At 33.3% G+C, this 19,652-nt stretch overlaps 1 protein-coding gene across 1 annotated transcript in view; it reads right to left on the bottom strand.

Moving 5' to 3' along the window:
• ATRNL1 (attractin like 1) overlaps positions 1-19,652 on the bottom strand; it is a 1,159,225-nt gene that overhangs the window by 759,112 nt on the left and 380,461 nt on the right. The gene's annotated exons all lie outside the window — the stretch shown is intronic.

Below are 19,652 nucleotides of genomic sequence, written 5' to 3'. Positions count from 1 at the left end.
TAAAGTAAGTCCCTTGACCTCAAGATACTGACAAGAAAGAAAAATCAATTCAATATTTAGTAACAGCCTACTATGTGTAAGATTACTATGTTTAGTGCTGGGAAAATAAAAGTTTAGCTCTGCCTTTTAGTGTCCATAAATATTAAAAATGCTTACTGGTGACATTAGAAAATATGTAAAAATGTGAAGAGCTTTCTATATAATATACACAGTAAATATTGAATTTAATTTATTGAATGTTGAACATATACACAAGTATCATGTTTTTCTTTCAAAATAACAATTTATAAAACAAGCATTTTAATTATCAGATGATTTCTTTACTTTTTCAGATCCTGCAATTGTAGAGTAAAATTCTAATTATTTGAAATCTAGACAACCAGAATTGCAATGCAAATTGATACAATGAAAATAATATTGAATTTAAAATAAGAGATTATGAGTTTAGATTATGCCTATGTTCCTTAATATTTGTGTGACATTGTACAAATATGTTTCTCAGTTTCCTTATCCATAAAATGAAAGAATTAAATCATATGAACTAAATAATGCATTGTGGTTCATCTATGATATTGTGATGTAAGTATCTAAATTTCACAGAAAATAATTATCTTTCAAGTGACAGTATATTTTTAAAAACTGTAAGTCATCTCTTCCTCTTGCTCTTTAATCACAGTAGAACAAATATGATTTAAATAACTGAAGGTAATTGTTATGACAAACAAGGAAAGGATTGTGGCAAGACTTGTGATTTCATTAGTCTAGGGAATTCCACATGTGAAGACATTCTCTCAATGTATTTCAACACCACTTCTTCAATTTATACTCTTAAAGAATTGCCTAGAGCACTAATTGACTTGCCCAAGGACACAATACAATCATGCATCAGATAGTCTTGACTTCTTTATGTAGTATATCATGCTGGCTCTGTAATGAATAACATCAATTGATATGAATAGAAAGTCAGAGATGCTGATAATTTGAGTTGTAATATAGTATTGACCTCATTTTTAACCATTTCAATTAAACACTTTCATTTTTCTTTGAATCCCTCATTCTCTTGTCATTATACCATGTATTCCTTGGTGAATTCTAAGCTTCTGTTGCTCCCAACATTAGTCTTTCCCTCTTCTATTTACGTCTTCATTGACTAATATCCATCATCTTTTCTACAGTGGTAATTCCAAACCATTTTCCTTACTTTTCCATAACCCTCCTTCAATAACTTTCCTTATCTCTAAGGAGTCCAAGCAGGGAACTCTAATTTCCTACTTTATTGATTAAAAAACAAACAAACAAACACATCGTTAATTGTAAGCATGCACTTCTTCCCTATTCTACATCTCCCAGAGGAAAAAAATCCATCTCACCATGCCATTCACCTGCTCAATAAATTGTTGGGGGAGGGCTGGAAAAGGAAGGAGCCAACATTGTAGAGAATAGATAGGTCTTTATCTGAGCTCTTCTTGGCTTCCCTCAGATTAACGGAAGATCAAGCCTCTGAACTGGCTTTGGAATGAAAGAATTCACAAATATTTAGAGTATAACAAATTTCCAGAATTTTTTTGAAAGAATTTCCGTTTCAATCACATGAGGGGTGAAGTGGTAGAAGATGGCCCAGTACAAGGACACCCGAGATAACCCAAGGCGGAGAGGCTTGTGCTCACTGAGGGAATCAGGTAAGAAGCTCTTAACCAAAATACAGCAGCACTGGCTATTCTGTCCTGGTTCAGAAACCAGTGGATCAGCAGACTATCTGTGAATCTTAGAATGCAATTACAGAAGGCAAATAGTGAGCCCTTGGATTTACATCCACCAGTACAGGAAGGAAGCCAGCAGCTCCAGCTCCAGGGCAGTGTGAAGCCACTGTCTCTTTGGAGGAAGCTTGGGACAATCTTCCCTTTGCCTTAAGAACAGACCTCCAGCTTAAAAAAAAAAAAAAAAAAAAAAAAAAAAGCTCTGAACATAGATAGCTTTTATGGAAACAGGGAAGAAGAGACCTAAAACCCTTAAGATACTAAAGGGAAAATGTCTCCAGATAAAACCTTAAAGGGTACTATGAGTGGGTTGCCATCTCACAAGGTTATCTTAGAATAATTCAAAAAGGATCTTAAAAGAGAGTTAGAATAAAAATAGGGAAACGAAATGAGAACTTTGCAAGAGAGTTTGGAAAAAGAAACAGAATTTACCTGAAGAAAATTATTTTAAAAATAGATTTAGTGAAATGGAAAAAGAAAACAATTCCTTGAAAAAACAGAATTTGTGAAATGGAAAAAAAAAATCCTATAGACAAATTACTCATTTAAAAGTTCAATTGGCCAAATGGAAAAGGATATAAAAAAGCTAACTGGAGAAAATAATTCACTAAAAATTATAATTGAACAAATGGAAGTGAATGACTCAATGAGACATCAAAAATCAATTAAAAATTTTAAAAAATGAAAAAAAAATGTCACCAACATCAAAAATGAAAGTGGGGAACTTACCACTAATGAAAAAGAAGTTAAAGAAATAATTTGGAGGTATTTTGCCCAATTTTATGGCAGCAAGTCTGACAATCTATTTACAACATTTACAAAATATTTACAAAAATATGAAGTACCCAGATTAACAGAAGAGTAAATAAAAATACTTCAATAGTCCCATTTTACAAAAAGAAACAAGTTGAAGAGGCAAACAGAACTTTAGAAAAGAGAAAATTGAATGGGAACAGAAAGAAATATACATCTTTCTAAGTGGTACACAAAAACTGACCAAATATCAGGGCATTAAAAACCTCAAAATCAAATGCAGAAATATGGAAATAGTAATTGTGTCTTTTTCATATCAGAGTACAATAAAAAATTACATGTACTAAAGGCCCAGGGAAAAATAGAACAAAAATTAATTGTAAACTAAATAAACTAATCCTAAAGAATGAGTGAAACAACAAACCATAGTCACAGTTAATAATTTCATCCAAAAGAAAGACAATAATTGGATAACATATCAAAATTTTTGGGATGCAGCCAATGCAGTTCTTAGGGGAAGCTTATATCTCTAGATCCTTACTTGCATAAAATAGAGAAAGGGAAGATCAATTTTTTGGTCCTTTATCAAAACCTTTTACCTTTATCAAAACTTTATCAAACTTACCTTTACCAAAAACTTTTACCTTTATCAAAAACTTATCAAAGACCTTTATCAAAATCTTTAATTGTAAAGATGTTTTCCCAGTTTACTGCTTCCCTTCTAATCTTGTCTGCATTAATTTTGTTTGTACAAAAGCTTTTTAACTTGATATAATCAAAATTTTCTATTTTGTAATCAATAATGATATCTAGTTCTCCTTTGGTTGCAAATTCTTTCCTCCTCCACAGGTCTGAGAGGTAAATTATCCTATGTTCTTCTAATTTATTTATAATTTTATTCTTTATGCCTAGATCATGAACGCATTTTTATCTTATCTTGGTGTACAGTATTAAATGTGGATCAATGCCTAATTTCTGCCATACTAATTTCCAATTTTTCCAGCAGTTTTTGTCAAATAGTGCATTCTTATCCCAAAAGTTGGGGTCTTTGAGTTTGTCAAATACTAGATTGCTATAATTATTGACTATTTTGTCCTGTGAACCTAACATATTTCATTGACCAACTAGTCTATTTCTTAGCCAATACCAAATGGTTTTGATGACCACTGATCTATAATATAGTTTTAGATCAGGTACAGCTAGCCCACCTTCATTTGATTTTTTTTTTCATTAGTTCCCTTGAAATTTTTGACCTTTTGTTCTTCCAGATGAATTTGTTATTTTTTCTAGGTCATTAAAAGTTTCTTGGGAGTCTGATTGGTACTGCACTACATAAATAGATTAATTTAGATAGTATTGTCATCTTTATTATATTCGCTTAACCTATCCAAAAGCACTTATATGTTTCCAATTGTTTAGATCCGACTTTATTTGTGTGAAAAGTGTTTTGTAATTTTGTTCATATAGTTCCTGACTTTCTGTGATCTAGTATTTGACAAATTCCCAAACTCATTTACCCATTTTAACCTTATTTCAGTATGAGGTATGAGATGAAGGTCTATGCTGAATATCAGATATATTATTTTCCTGTTTTCTGAGAAATTTTTGTCAAATGTGAGTTTACATTCCAGAAACTGGAGTTTGTTATTGTTATTTGCTTGCTTTGTGTTTTCTTTCTCATTGTTTTGCTTTTTGATCTGATTTTCCTTGTGCAGCATGGTAGTTATGGAAATGTATAGAAGAACTGAACATGTTTAACAGATATTGGATTAATTGAAGTTTAAGGAAGGAGGTAGGGGAAAGGGAGGGAGAAAAAAAAATTGGAATACACAGTTTTACAAGGGTGAAAGTTGAAAACTATGCATGAAACCCTTTAATCTGGGGGGGCAGAGCCAAGATGGCAGAGAGGACATGTTTCTTTCTGACCTTCTTCTACAATCCTCAGACTAATTAGCAAATGCAGCCTCTGAATTAGTTCTGAACTGGTAGAATCCATGAATATTGGAAGTGCAACAAATTACCAGCAGAAGATAATTTCAAAGATTGCCAGAAAAGTCTGTTTCAATTGGAAACAGAGGGAGGTGGGAGAAAGGCAATTAGGCTGAGCATAGAGGCCAGCACAGACAGTGCAGAGCTGGGGAAGTGTGGACTCCGTTAAGGGAGTGCAGATTCCACAGGGTGGTGCAGACAATGTGGAGGGGAGAATCTATGGAGAGGAATCTACAGGAATCTACAGCAGTGCTGGCCACTCTGCCCTGATTGCAAGCCAGTAGATCAGCAGAGAAGTCATAAAACATCCAACACAAACACAAAAAGTAAACAGTGAATGAGTTAACTGCCAGAATCTCACAGGACCTAGCCACACCCACTAAGCCTCAGGAGTGAGTCAGCACAGGCTCATCGCAGCCCCTGCTGCTTGTAGAGAGAAAACCACTGCTACTTGTAAAGGAAGCTTAGAAAAAACCTCTCTTCCCTAAAAGCAGACCTTAACATTTTTCTTTTTAAAAATGAGTAAAAAAGCAAAGAGAAGTCTAACCATAGACAGTTTTTATGGTAAAAGAGAACAGATTTCAAACCCAGAGGAGACTAAAAGCAGATTTCTCCAGATGAAGCCCCAAAAGATGATATAACTTGGTCTCCATCATACAAGGCTCTCCTAGAAGAAATTAAAAAGGTTCTTAAAAGAGAGCTAGAAGAAAAAATGGGAAAGGAAATAAAAACTTTGCAAGAGGGCTTAGAAAAGGCATATTATTCATTAAAAGATAGATTTGATAAAATGGAAAAAGAAAACAACTCCCAGAAAAACATAATTTGTGAAACAGAAAAAGGAAATAACTCCTTAAAAAACAGAATTTGTGAAATGGAAAAAAAAATTCCATAGAACAAAACAACTCATTTAAAAATTCAATTAGACAAATACAAAAAGAAGTAAAAAAAAAAGTAAATGAAGAAAATAATTCAGTAAAATTAAAAACTGAACAAATGGAAATGAATGACTCAATGAGACAATAAGAATCAATCAAGCAAAACCAAAAAAATTGAAAAAATTGAAAAAAAATATAAAATACCTAATTAGGAAAACAATTGACCTGGAAAAAAGATTTAGGAAATAAAATATAAGAATTACTAGATTGCCTGGAAACCATGAAAAAAAAAAAAGAGCTAGACACTATTTTTCAGGAAATCATCAAAGAGAACTGCCCAGATGTCACAGAATCACAAGATAAAATAACCACTGAAAGAATTCATTGAACACATCCTGAAAGCCCTTTAATCTCATTCTACCTTTCTAAACTTATTTTGTAATATTTGTGTTCATGAAAGTTACATTTCCACCAAAATGGCCTAGCTGAGATTATAGATATCCAGCATTCTATCTGCTATATTCAACTTTTTGCACAGGTTGTCCTCCAATATCTACAGAACATTACATTCTTATCTATCACTCAAAGAATCCCTATGTTCTATAAGTCTCAACTCATGTTCCTTATTTATCTTCAAATTATCTTACATTACATATATATTTATAGGTTGCATTCCCTAACAGAAGATAAAGTCTTTGAGAGCAAAAACTATGCAGCTTTTCTTCTATTTTCCCACTGAGTTTTGAGTTATTTCACACAGGATATCATTCATATTTCAAGCTTAAATACATACTTTTTGAAGGAAAATGAAGTGAATTTGGCCAAATAGATAGTTGAACTAGAATTTTTAATGACCACAGTAGCCAACCTAGAATTTTTTTTGAGAAAAAAACCATAACTCTGAGATCACATAAAGATTTTTTATTTGTTTCTTTTTCCATAAATATAAAATGAAATATATATAGTTATATGACTCCTGGATAGCATAACTGGACTACTTTTCTACAGAATTAATTTATTAGTGAATCAAAAGTTGAACAAGTCCTCTTTTTAAATTCTTCATACTATTCTTCTACCATTAATTTTAAATTTTTATTTAGCATTTTATCCCCCCCAAAATATGTAAAAACAATTTTAACATCTGTTTTTAAAATTTTGAATTCCAAATTCTCACCTTTCTTCCTTCCCAAACTCCACCCCCATTAAGAAGGCAAACAATTTGATAGAAGTTTTGTATGTGTAGCCATGTAAAACATTTTCATATTATTTATGTTGCTAAAAAATTAACAAAAACTCAAGAAAAAATAAAGTTAAAAAAGTATGCTTCAATCTGCATTTATGTTTTGGGCATAGATAGCATTTTTATCATGTCCTTCAGAGTTCTCTTGAGTCATTGTATTGCTAAGAATAGCAGTCATCCATAGCTGATCATCCTGTAATACTGCTATTACATTAGAGTACACTACAGTTACATTAGAGTACAGTGTAGAAGCATTAGCTTCTGTAAGTCTTCCCAAGTATTTCTGAGGGCATCCTGTTTATCATTTGTTTTAGAACAATAGTATTTCATCACAATCACATACCATAATTTTTTCAGCGATTCCCCATATGATCAGCATTCCTTCAATTTTCAATTCTTTGCCATCAGAAAAGATAGGCATATATATATATATATATATATATATATATATATATATATATACACACACAAGCCCTTTTTCCTTTTTGTTTCTTTTATCTATTATTAGATATATATCTAGTAGTGGTATTACTAGGCCAAAGGGTATATGTGATCTTATAACCCTTTGTACAAAGTTCAAAATTGCTCTACAGAATAGTTGAATCAGTTCAAAAATCCAAAATGTCTCATTTTTCCCACATCCCCTCTAACTTTTATCCTTTTATTTTCTATCCTATTAGCCCATCTAATAGGTATGAGGTAATATCTCAGAATTATTTTAATTTGTATTTCTCCTATAATAGTGAGAGTATTTTTTCTCATATTGCTATATATAGCTTTGATTACTTCATCTTAAAACTTAGACAATCCCTTTAAGTAATTTTCTTATATTAGAGAAAAATTCTTTTTTTATTATTTCTATGAGTGCCTTTAAGTTATCAGCACTATTCAAAAATACTGTCTATGATTTCTACAACAGAAGTTCATGTAATATCAATAGTTAATTGACTTTTACCAATTATTCTATGTAGTTTGCACAATTTGTTTATATAACAAAGTGGAACTAGCCCTTACCATTTTGAAAATTTTGGGTCAGAGTGCTTTGAGGAGGGTTTACTCAAAAACTTATATATTTTTGTCAAAAGAATACAGCCTAAATACAGCCTAAAGAAACAAATTTCTTGAAACTCTCCTTAATGCTGACTTTTAATAGACTTCTGGTGAGAAGCAACATCTTTAACAATATAAATAAACATGCTGAAACACCAGTATAATGTCTGTATGATGAATTAATTTTCTAGGAAAAAAATACAACACTGCATGGAACCTTGTCATTTTACAGATAAGGAAACTGATGTAGTTATATGTCCACATATAAGTTCCATGAAAAAAGAGGGTTTTTTCCAGGACATTTCCTTCTCCTGAAATCTTAATTGTGATTGCAAGGACTAAAGTAGAACCATTCCATAGACACTAAAATTATTTTGGGACACTGAATATATTCAGAACTTGGTTCTCAAAAGGGTACAAAATTCTGGGGCACAATGTTTGTTCTTTTGCATAAGATTCATTTAGCCTTGAATGATCATATATACATACATTAGGTAAGAAAAGACAAGAATTAGTTCTGGGGTCAGGAAGACCTGTATTCAAGTCCTGCCTTCAGTCTGTTAGCTGTGTAACCATGGGCCAGTTCTTTATTGTTTTAGTGCCCTAGAAAATCCATTAAGATTGTAAAGTATAAATGAGATTTTGTCTTATAAAAATAAAAAGCAATTCTATCATGGAAATTCTCATTAAAGATAAAATAGGAGCAAATCTAAATTAATTTAGCAAATTAATTAAAATAGTTTGTATAACATATCAATATGAAAATAAAAACTATGCACCCAAAATACAGTCTACTTTCATTAAATCAAAGCAATGTTTTGCTTTTCTATGCACCATTAGGTTAGAGGAAAAATCAGTATCAGAATTTTTTTCCACTAAAAGCTATGAAACACAGTGTCCCAAAATAAAGCAGATGGGAGTACACAGACTACCTCACAAACTTATGTGGCACAAAATGTGCAAAAAGCCCCAAACCAATCATGACAGTTATTTTCTTAGGCAGATAACTACTCTGATTTCCTATTCTAACATTGCCAATTCAATCGATCATTAATTCTACTTCCACAATTTTACATTCAATTCTACTAAATATTCTATAACTACAACCTGTTTTCATCTTTCCCTTTCATTACCATTTGTGTTTGCACTTTAAAACATAAAAAAAAAAAATTCAGAGAATCTCAAGTAAAATAGTGTACTATCTTAGTCTTGTTGCTTCTGTTAGTTCCCTACTGCATTTCATCCTTCAGCCATGTGCCCAAATAATCTTCTTAATACATTAGTCCATTTACTTAAGTCTTCTGCTCAGTAGTTTTTTACTGCTTATAGGAAAAAATGCAAAATGGACATATTTTAAAGACCCTTTGCAATATGACCCCAATGAACATTGTGAACTTTGTTTCATACTCTTATCCTTATACTCAGCATACAGCTAAATTATACCAGTAAACATTCCCTAATCTTGTCCTACCTTCTCAAGTATACCTGAATTTTACATATTATCATTTCACATGTCTATAACAAATGTCCCCACTATTTGTACCTATTTATCAGCTTCTTTTAAAACAAAGTCCATTAAAGTATTGTGTTCTTTATAAATACTTTCTGAAGTAATCTAGAAATAAGAAATATATTATCTCTTATCCCGCTTGATTAAACTTTTTATAAGGATACTGTACAATGGCATGATGCCTTTTATAAATTTATAAATTATAAGCTTTTATAAATTGCCTCCTAAAATGAATGGATGCCCATCAATTGGAGAATGGTTGGGTAAATTGTGGTATATGAATGTTATGGAACATTATTGTTCTGTAAGAAATGACCAGCAGGATGAATACAAGAGAGGCTTGGAGAGTCTTACATGAATTGATGCTAAGTGAAATGAGCAGAACCAGGAGATCATTATATATTTTAACAACGATACTGTATGAGGATGTATTCTGATGGAAGTGGATTTCTTCGACAAAGAGAAGACCTAACTCAGTTTCAATTGATCAGTGATGGACAGAAGCAGCTACACCCAAAGAAAGAACACTGGGAAATGAATGTAAACTGTTTACATTTTTGTTTTTCTTCCCAAGTTATTTTTACCTTCTGAATCCAATTCTTTCTGTTCAACAAGAGAACTGTTCAGTTCTGCACACATATATTGTATCTAGGATATACTGTGACATATTTAACATGTATAGGACTGCTTGCCTTCTGGGAGAGGGGGTGGAAGGAGGGAGGGGGAAAAGTTGGAACAGAAGTGAGTGCAAGGGATAATGTAAAAAATTACCCAGGCATAGGTTCTGTCAATAAAAAGTTATAAGTAAAAAAAAAATTTCCTCCTAAATCATACTCCTCACTCCAATATCTGAACTCTCCCTATTTTCTGATTCCGTCTCTGCTACCTGTAAACATGCCTATTCTCTCCCATCTTTAGACAAAACCAAAATGGTTCACTAGAATCTATCATTCCTCCAGATTATAATTTTATGCTTCCCTTCTTTTTGTCAGTCAAATTCAGGGAAGGAAAGCAGGAGATGAAAATAAGCTATTTATAAATGTTGACTCTACTTCTTTCTCACAACTAAACTTTTTGCAATAGAACTTCCAACTTCATCACTCAGCTAAAACCATTCCCTTCATTGATCTCTTGACTGAAAATGGGATTTTCCCTCCAACTTAGTTCTCATCTGTCTTAAATCTTATTAGTAATATTTGACACTGCTGAGCATCTTCTAATGGGAGAAGATTTTCTCCGCTGAAGATTTTGGTGACACAGTTCTCTCTTTGTTTTCCTCCTACTTTTCTGATTATTTTTTTCCAACTTCTTTTGGACGATAATATAGTATTTACTGAGTGCTTACTATGTGACAGGCACAGTATTAAATACTGGGGATACAAATATAATCAATATAGTATCTGTCCATATCTTACATTCTGCAGAATGTCAACATATATAAGACAGCTAGAAAGGGGAGAGAGAATACATTAAAGGAAGTATGCTTTAGAAATTGTCAAGAAATGTTGGGAAAGTCTACTTCTAGGCCAAAAAAGCAAAAGCTCACCTATTAATGCCCAAGTTCCCAGAAGCAGAATAAAGATTCTTATGAAACATTTGAAAAGATTTATATGAACTGGTGCAAAAGACAGTGAGTGGGATCAGGAAAATATTTTACATGGTAATAGTAATTTGGTGATGATAATCAACTGTGAAAGACAGCTATTCTAATCAATATAATGATATGCAACACTTTGAAAGGGCTCATGATGAAAAATGCTATCCATCTCTAGAGACAAAACTACTAAAGTTTGAATGCACATTACAGCATATTTTCCCACCTAATATTTTTGCTTTTTTGTGCAACATGGATAATGTGGAATTATATCTTGTATGACTTTCATGTATAATGTGTCTCATATTATTTGTTTTCTCAATAAGTGGAGGAGCTTAGAAGAAGAGAGGATAGAATTGGAAACTGAATTTTTTTAAAATAATTTTAAGGTAAAAAAGTAATAATTTCTGCTTTCTTCACTTTGCATGGAATTAATTCACCAAGTCTAAAAGCAACATGAATGATCTCATTTCTAAGTGGCAGCAATACCAGAATCCCATTGTTAATGAAGATGAGGAGACAGAGATGGAGAACTAAAGAACACATTCTACCCCCTCAGTTCTCTGACATTCTGACAGTCTCCCCACATTCTTTCCCCATTACTCCTTTCCTCTGATATTTGTATTTTCTGCCTCCATCATCTTTTTCTCTCCTTTGAGGGTGTGATTCTCTACCCTCTGTTTGTTATTCCTTATGAACTATGACCATAATATTATACTCTCTACCTCCCCACTCCAAGATTTCTCTCCTTCAAGAAGCTGAATATGTATTCATTCAGAAGCTCAATTTATGGACTATTGTTTACACTAAGTGTCCTGAACTAAAATGGTGATAAGGGGAAAAATTCAGAGTTCTTTGATTTCCCTCTTTAGATTCCCTTGTTGGAGGAGGAAGCCAAGGTGTTATATTATTTTGAGAGAGTTCACTAAGTGAGTGTTTGGTGAGAAGAGAGAAAATGAAGTGTTCAGTTTCATAAAAGTCTTTGAGGAACCAGACTTTTTATTCTATCTGCCATTTCCAAATACCTGCTGATTTGTTTTATTCCTATCTCAATGTGCTCTTCCTAGTATTTCTGTCTCTATACTCTCCAGCTCTCAGGTAAGCATTGACAGTATTATGCCACTCCCCCCAACTTCTCCTGAGTGTTCATTTTTCTTCAGAGAGGTCTGTGCCTCACTTTGTCAGGTGGACTCTCCCCTCAAATATATGTTTCCCTTTATTTGAGACCTACTTTCCCTTTCCCAATCTGATAAGTGAGTAAAAGAAGAATTGCCTCAATTCCCAAAATTCTTTTTTTTTATTTTTTTTATTTATTTTTTTATTTAATAGCCTTTTATTTACAGGATATATGCATGGGTAACTTTACAGCATTAACAATTGCACCTCTTGTTCAATTTTTCACCTCTTACCCCCACCTCCCTAGATGGCAGGATGACCTTAGATGTTAAATATATTAAAATATAAATTAGATACACAATAAGTATACATGGACAAATGTTATTTTGCTGTACAAAAGAATCAGACTCTGAAATATTGTACAATTAACTTGAGGAAATCAAAAATGCAGGTGGCATAAATATAGGGAATGGGAATTCAATGTAATGGTTTTAGTCATCTCCCAGGTTCTTTTGGGCATAGCTACTTCAGTTCATTCTGCTCCATTAGAAATGATTTGGTTGATCTTGTTGCTGAGGATGGCCTGGTCCATCAGACTGGTCATCATATAGTATTGTTGTTAAGTATATAATGATCTCCTGGTCCTGCTCATTTCCTCAGCATCAGTTCATGTAAGTCTCCAGGCCTTTCTGAAATCATCCTGTTGGTCATTTTCTTACAGAACAGTAATATTCCATAATATTCATATACCACATTTATTCAGCATTCTCAACTATGGACATCCATTCAGTTTCCAGTTTTAACCACTACAAAAGGGCTGCCATAAACATTCGTGCACATCAGGTCCTTTTCTCTTCTTTTAAATCTCTTTGGGATATAATCCCAGTAGTAACACTCTGGATCAAAGGGGTATGCACAGTTTGATAACTTTTGGCATAGTTCAAACTACTCTCCAAAATGTTGGATTCGTTCACAACTCACCAACAATGCATCAATGTCCCAGTTTTCCCACATCCCCTCCAACAATCATCATTATTTTTCCGTCATTTAAATCAAGGTGTGTGTGGTATCTTAGAGTTGCTTAATTTGCATTTCTCTGATTAATAATGACTTGGGCATCTTTAATATGACTAGAAATAGTTTCAATTTCTTCATCTGAGGTTGTCTGTTCATATCCTTTGACCATTTTTCAATTGGAGAATGGCAATTTTTATAAATTAGAGTTAATTCTCTATTTTAAATGAGCCTTTATCAGAACCTGACTGTAAAAAATATTTTCCCAGTTTAGCCTTTAATCTTGCCTGCTTGGTTTTGTTTGTACAAAAAACTTTTCAGTTTGGTATAATTGAAATTTTCATTTTGTGATCCAGTAATTGATCTCTAGTTCTCTTTGGTCATAAGACCTTCCCCTTCCACGGTCTGAGGGTAAACTATCCTGTGTTCCTCTAATTTATTTAATTTCATTCTTTATGCCTGGTCATGAACCCATTTTGACCTTATCTTGGTGTACGGTGTTAAGTATGGATCAATCCTAGTTTCTGCCATATTGGTTTCCAATTTTCCCAGCAATTTTATCAAACAGTAAGTTCTTATCCCAAAAGCTGGATCTTTGGGTTTCAAAGACTAGGTTGCTATTTTGTGACTGTTTTATCCCTTGAACCTAATCTATTCCACTGATCAACTAATCTATTCCTTAGCCAATACCAAATAGTTTTGGTTAACTGCTGCTCTATAATATAATTTTAGCTCTGGTACGGTTAAGCCACCTTCATTTGATTTTTTCATTAATTCTTGAAATTCTTGACCTTTTGTTTTTCCATATGGAACTTTGTTTTATTTTTCTAGGTCTTAAAATAGTTTTGGGACTCTGATTGGTATAGCACTAAATAAATAGATTAGTTTAGTAATATTGTCATCTTTATTATTGTTGCCCTACCAAGACATTTAATATTTCAATTGGTTAGATCAGACTTAATTTGTGTGAAAAGTGGTCTGTAATTTGCTCATAAAGGTTTCTGATTTTCCTGGAGATGGATTCTAAATATTTTATATTATCAGTAGTTACTTTAAATGGATTTCTCTTTGTAATCTGACTTGGTTTTAGTGATATATAGAATGCTGATGACTTATGGGTTTGTTTTATAACCAGCAACTTTGCTAAAGTTGTGGTTATTTCTAATTTTTTAGCAGGAATCTGGGTTCTCTAATATACCATCATTTCATCGAAAGAATAATTTGGTTTCCTCATTGCCTATTCTTATTCCTTTAATCTCTTTCTCAGCTCTTTATTGCTAAAGCTAGCATTTCTAATACATATAAATATAACTGATAGGGCAACCTTGTTTCCTCAGATCTTATTGGGAATGGTTGAGTTTGTCTCCATTATTGATGCTTCTGATGGTTTAAATAGATGCTGCTGATTATTTTAAGGAAAAGTCCATTTATTCCTATACTCTCAAGTGTTTTTAATAGGAATGGATGTTGGATTTTATCAAATGCTTTTTCTGCATCTATTGAGATGATCATGGCCAATTATATTGATAGTTTTCCTATTGATTGATATTGAACCAGCCCTGCATTCCTGGTATAAATCGTACTTGATCATAGTGTATTATCTTGGAGATGATTTTCAGCTAATTCTAATATCTTATTTAAGATTTTACTAATATTCATTAGGAGATTGGTTATAATTTTCTTTCTCTGTTTTCAGCCTACCTGGTTTAGAGTATCAGTACCATGTCTGTGTCATAGAAGGAATTTGGTAGGACTCCTTCATTCCCTATTTTTCAAATAATTTATATAGCACTGGGGCCAATTGTTCTTTAAATGTTTGGTAAAATTCATATAATCCATTGGTCCGGGGTTTTTCTTAGGAGTTGTTTAATTGCCTGTTCTATCTTTTTCTGAAAATGGGACTATTCACAATTTACTCCTCCTCTGTTAGTCTAGGAAGTCTATATTTTTGGGTAGTCATCTATTTCCACTTAGGTTATCAAATTTATTGCATAAAGTTGAGCAAAATAACTCATTATTTCTCTAATTTCCTCTTCATTGGTGGAAAGTTCTCCTTTTTCATTTTTAAGACTACTAATTTCATTTTCCTCCTTTTCTAATCAGATTTACCAAAGGCTTATCTATTTTATTGGCTTTCCTTAAGAACCAACTCTTACTTTTATTAATTAGTTCAATAGTTTTTTACTTTCAATATTTTTAATTTCTCCTTTTAATTTTAGAATTTCCAATTTAGTATTTGATTGGGGTTTTTAATTTGTCTTTTAGTTTTTTTTAGTTGCAAGCCCAATTCATTAATCTTTTTCTTCCTTGTTTTATTCAAATAAGCCTCTAAGGATATAAAATTCCTCTTATTACCCTTTGGCTATCCCACAAATTTTGGTACGATGTCTCATCATTGTCTTATCTTAGGTGAAATTTATTAATTGTATGTTATATTTGCTGTACCAATCATTCTTTAAGATGAGATTGTTTAGTTTCAATTACTTTTTGGTCTTTCCTAACTTTTTGTTGAATGGGTTTTTTGCATCATGATCTGAAAAGCATTTACTATTTCTGCTTTCTTGCATTTAATTTTAGGTCTTTATGTCCTAATATATGGTCAATTTTTGAATAGGTTCCATGAACTGCTGAGAAGAAAGTATATTCCTTTCTATCTCCATTCAATTTTCTCCAAAGATCCAACATACCTAATTTTTGTAATATTCTATTTACTTTTAATTTCTTTCTTATTTGTTTGTGGTTTGATTTGTCTAATTCTAGAGTGCAAGGTTGAGATCTCCTATTATTACAGTTTTGTTGTCTATTTCTTCTTGCACTCTCTTCTTCCTTTAGGAAGTTGGATGATACCACTTGGTGCATATATGTTTAAATGATATTGCTTCGTTGTTTATGCTACCCTTTAGCGGGATGTAGTTTCCTTCTTATTCTTTTAATTAGATCAATTTTTACTTTTGGCGTCTGAGAATGGATGGCTACCCTGCTTTTTGATCACTGAAGCATAATAGATTTTGCTCCAGCCTTTACCTTACCTTATGTATCTCCTGCTTTAAATGTGTTTCTTGTAAACAACATTTGTAGGGTTCTGACTTTGATCCAGTCTGCTATCTGCCTCCTCTTTATGGGGGTTCATTATTCCATTTACGGTTAGAATTACTAAATCTTTTTCCTACCATCTAATAACCCCAGATTGTGCTTTTACTTATTTGCCTCCCCAACCCTCTTTCCCCCTTTAACTTATTCCCCTCTTGTATCACGATGCACCCTCTTTATAATCCTCCCTCCCCTTTGAGTCTTTCCTTCCTTCCCTTTTCTCTTTTCTTTTCCTTTCCTCCCGTTTTTAATGAGCGAGAGAGTTTTCTAAAACAAATGTCAATTATTTTTCTTTGAGGCAACTCTGATGGAGTAAGATTCACACATGTTCCTCCCCCTCTAAATTCCCTCAGATTGATGTTTCCTTTGCCTCTTTGTGGGATGTGGTTTCCCTCTTTTTATCCTCCTTCCCACCTTATTCTGCCGTCATTCCTTTTCCATATACTTCCCTTTTATGTTATATCAATTCAATCAAATTATACATGTATTCTTTGTATTCCACAGAAATACAATTCTCAAGGTAATTTTTACCTTTTCTGCATCTCTTGGTTCCTATGGTTTGGAGTCAAATTTTTTGTTTAGTTCTGGTTTTCTTCAGAAACAAATGGAATTCATTTGTTTCATTAAATTCCATCTTCTTCCCTGGAAGAAAATGCTCAACAGCTGGGTAGTTTATTCTTGCTGCATCCCAAGTTCTTTGCCTTTCGGAATATCATATTCCAGGCCCTTCTTTCCTTTAATGTAGAGCAGGGTCTTGGTGATCCTTATTGTGGCACCTCAGTATTTAAATGGTTTTTTTTTTGTGCTTGTAAATTTTTCCTTAATCTGATAGTTCTGATTTTGACAATATTCTTGGGGTTTTTATTTTAGGTTTCTTTCAGAAGGTGTTCATAATTCTTTCAATCCTATTTTACTTCTGTTCTATTACATCTGGCAGTTCTCTTTGATGTTTCTTGTAAAAAGTATCAGGCTCTTTTTTCATCATAGTTTTGGAAGTCAATAATCCTCAGATTATCTCTCCAGATCTATTTTCAGTCTTCATTTTGCAAGTAGATAATTCATGGTTTTTCCAGTTTGTCATTTTTTGTTTTGCTTGACTGATTCTTGCTGTCTCAATGAATCATTAGTTTCTATTTGTTCAGTTCTAATTTTTAAAATTATTTTCTTCATTAGCTTTTTACTTTTCTGTATATGTCAATTGGGTTTTAAATGTATTGTTTTGGTCGGTGATTTTTTCAATTTCACTAATTTTTTTTAGTGATTATTTTCTTTTCCAATTCACAGATCCTACTTTTCTTGCGTGTTCTTTGTCTTTTCAATTCAAGATCCTACTTTCTTGGGTTTTGTCTTTTCCAGGTTCAAAATCCTACTTTCTAGTAATTCTTTATTTTTCCAATTCCAATTCTTACTTTCCTAAGTTTTTTACTTTTCCAATTTGGTTTCAGGAAGTTGTTGCTCTCTTGTAAGGCTTCTTTTCCTTTCTCCATTTATCTTCAACTCTCTTTGAGACTTTTAATGTCTTCTATGAAAGCATCATATAAGGAGGACAGTCTGATGCATGTTTGCTGTTTGAGGGTCTCTTCGGGTTTGCTGACCTACTCTTTTTCTGCATAGAAGCTGTCGTGGTTTCTTTTCATCTTTTATTCATGTTTTAAAGCCTTTAGGGTATGTCTCCTAGGCAAGGGGTTACCAACTCCTCTGCAGAGCAGGGGATAAAACCGATTTCGCTCAGGTAATGGGGTGCTCTGGTGAGTTTCCCTTCCCCAACAGGAAGTGAATTCAGCACTGGCAGAGCTATGAAGTGCCAGTTGGGCTGAGTGGGTTGAATTGCCCTCAGCTGAGACTAAGGGTGAAAGTGTCACTGCCCAGGCCGGAGCCTCTTGTGGGACTGTGAGTTGGCTGGACCGCAGACCTCCCGAACTCCCCAGTGTTCTGCCTGATGCAAATTGGCCTGGAAAAGCTCTATGGCCCCAAGCCGGCTCCCACTGCGCAGATTGGTGGCTAACTTGAGCTGTCCTCCTGCCGTGCAGGATCACACTCCAAGAAAACCCCGTACTGCGGGTTGAGCCTGGCCCGTGCCGAGATCTGTCCTTCACCCTCGGTTTGAGGTTCTCCCTCAGGAACCAATTTCTCTCAGTCTGCGCGATTCTGCCCTTTGGAACCAACCTTTTTTGGCGGGACTGCAGTTTTCTTCGGCTGGTGAGTTGTTCTACTTCTTATCTTTACAATTGTGCAGTCAAGACTATTTTTGAGGCTCGATATAATATTGATAAAGAGGGTAAGAGAAGAGCTTAGAAAGTCGCGTGTGTCTTCTCCACCATCTTGGCTCCGCCCCACACCTTCCCAAAATTCCAGAGAATTTTCAAATATCAAAATTCCATCATGTAGGGGGATTTCAATTTTCATTTCACTCCAAATCCCCTCTAAGACACCTAAGTGAGGGTAATAATACAACTCTGGCCCTCTTATGATCAAATCTTTGTTTTTTTTCACTTTCCACTACTACAATTTCTGTTTTTGGCTTTTCTCTCCCACTTACTAGATTTTTCTTTTCTGTTGAAACAAATAAGCAAGGCACTTTAGGAACTTTATAATTTGGGTCCAATCCATCTTCCTAAGTGTGGGGGCTCACCATGACTCTACTCTGGGCCTTCTATTTTCTTTCAATACTCTCTAATTAACTCTTATAGATTTAAGAATCATCTATTTACAGACAATTCATAATTCTATATATCCAGTTTGAATCTATTCCCTGATTCTACAAATATCTATTAAACATTTAAATTATATGCCCTGAAGACATCTCAAACTCCACATTCAAAACAAAAATATTTTTCCCCACACCATCCTTATTCTGAGCCATCATCCTGTCAGTCTCCTAGAAAGAGAACTTTGATTTTATCTTGACTCATTATTTTCTACTATTTATTTATACAATTTTGTTATTTCATTCTTTCTTATCAGTCTTCTTATCTTAACTTACAAAACTATATTGATTCAGACACTCATTAGTATCTACCTATATTGCTTCAATGGATTTCTTTCCACAAGATAGAATAGCTCTTTCCACAAGAACCCATGCTATATAACTATAAAAAGAATGTGCCTTGCCACAGATTTTATACTGTGTCACTCTTTCACTCAATCAACTCTAGGGGCTCACAATTACCTTTGAGATGAAGTAAAAGCTTTTCTCTGGCTTTCAAAGTTAGAAAACTAGCTTAAGCTTTTTTTTTTTTTTTTACAATTACATGATATATTTATGTTCTTCATGAAATCTAAAGGTTACCTATACTAATTCTTCTTTCTGTTCTTCTCATATGACACTTTATTTCCCTTCTTATTTTTTCACTGGCCTTCCTTCCATGACCAGAATGTACTCCCTCCTCACCTTTGCCTTGAAAAATTCTTCATATTAACTTTGTATTTGCATAACATATTTTGTATTTATTCTGTATATAGTGTATATAGAGGCCTGGCTTTGGAATCAAGCAAACTTGTATTTAAGTCATGGCTCTGCCACATAATTGTTATATGATTCTGGGAAAATCACCTAACTTCTCAATGTTCTAGTCAACTCTCGAAACTGTAAAATGCATGCATTAGTACAATGAATTTACTCAAATTGCAGTTCCTTATATCAGTTATGTCACAGGACCAGTAC

Source organism: Sarcophilus harrisii, chromosome 2, assembly GCF_902635505.1.
Source record: "Sarcophilus harrisii chromosome 2, mSarHar1.11, whole genome shotgun sequence".
NCBI classification, from domain to species: domain Eukaryota; kingdom Metazoa; phylum Chordata; class Mammalia; order Dasyuromorphia; family Dasyuridae; genus Sarcophilus; species Sarcophilus harrisii.
The sequence above is the reverse complement of the archived record's forward strand: the minus strand, read 5'-3'. Positions and strand labels throughout refer to the sequence as shown.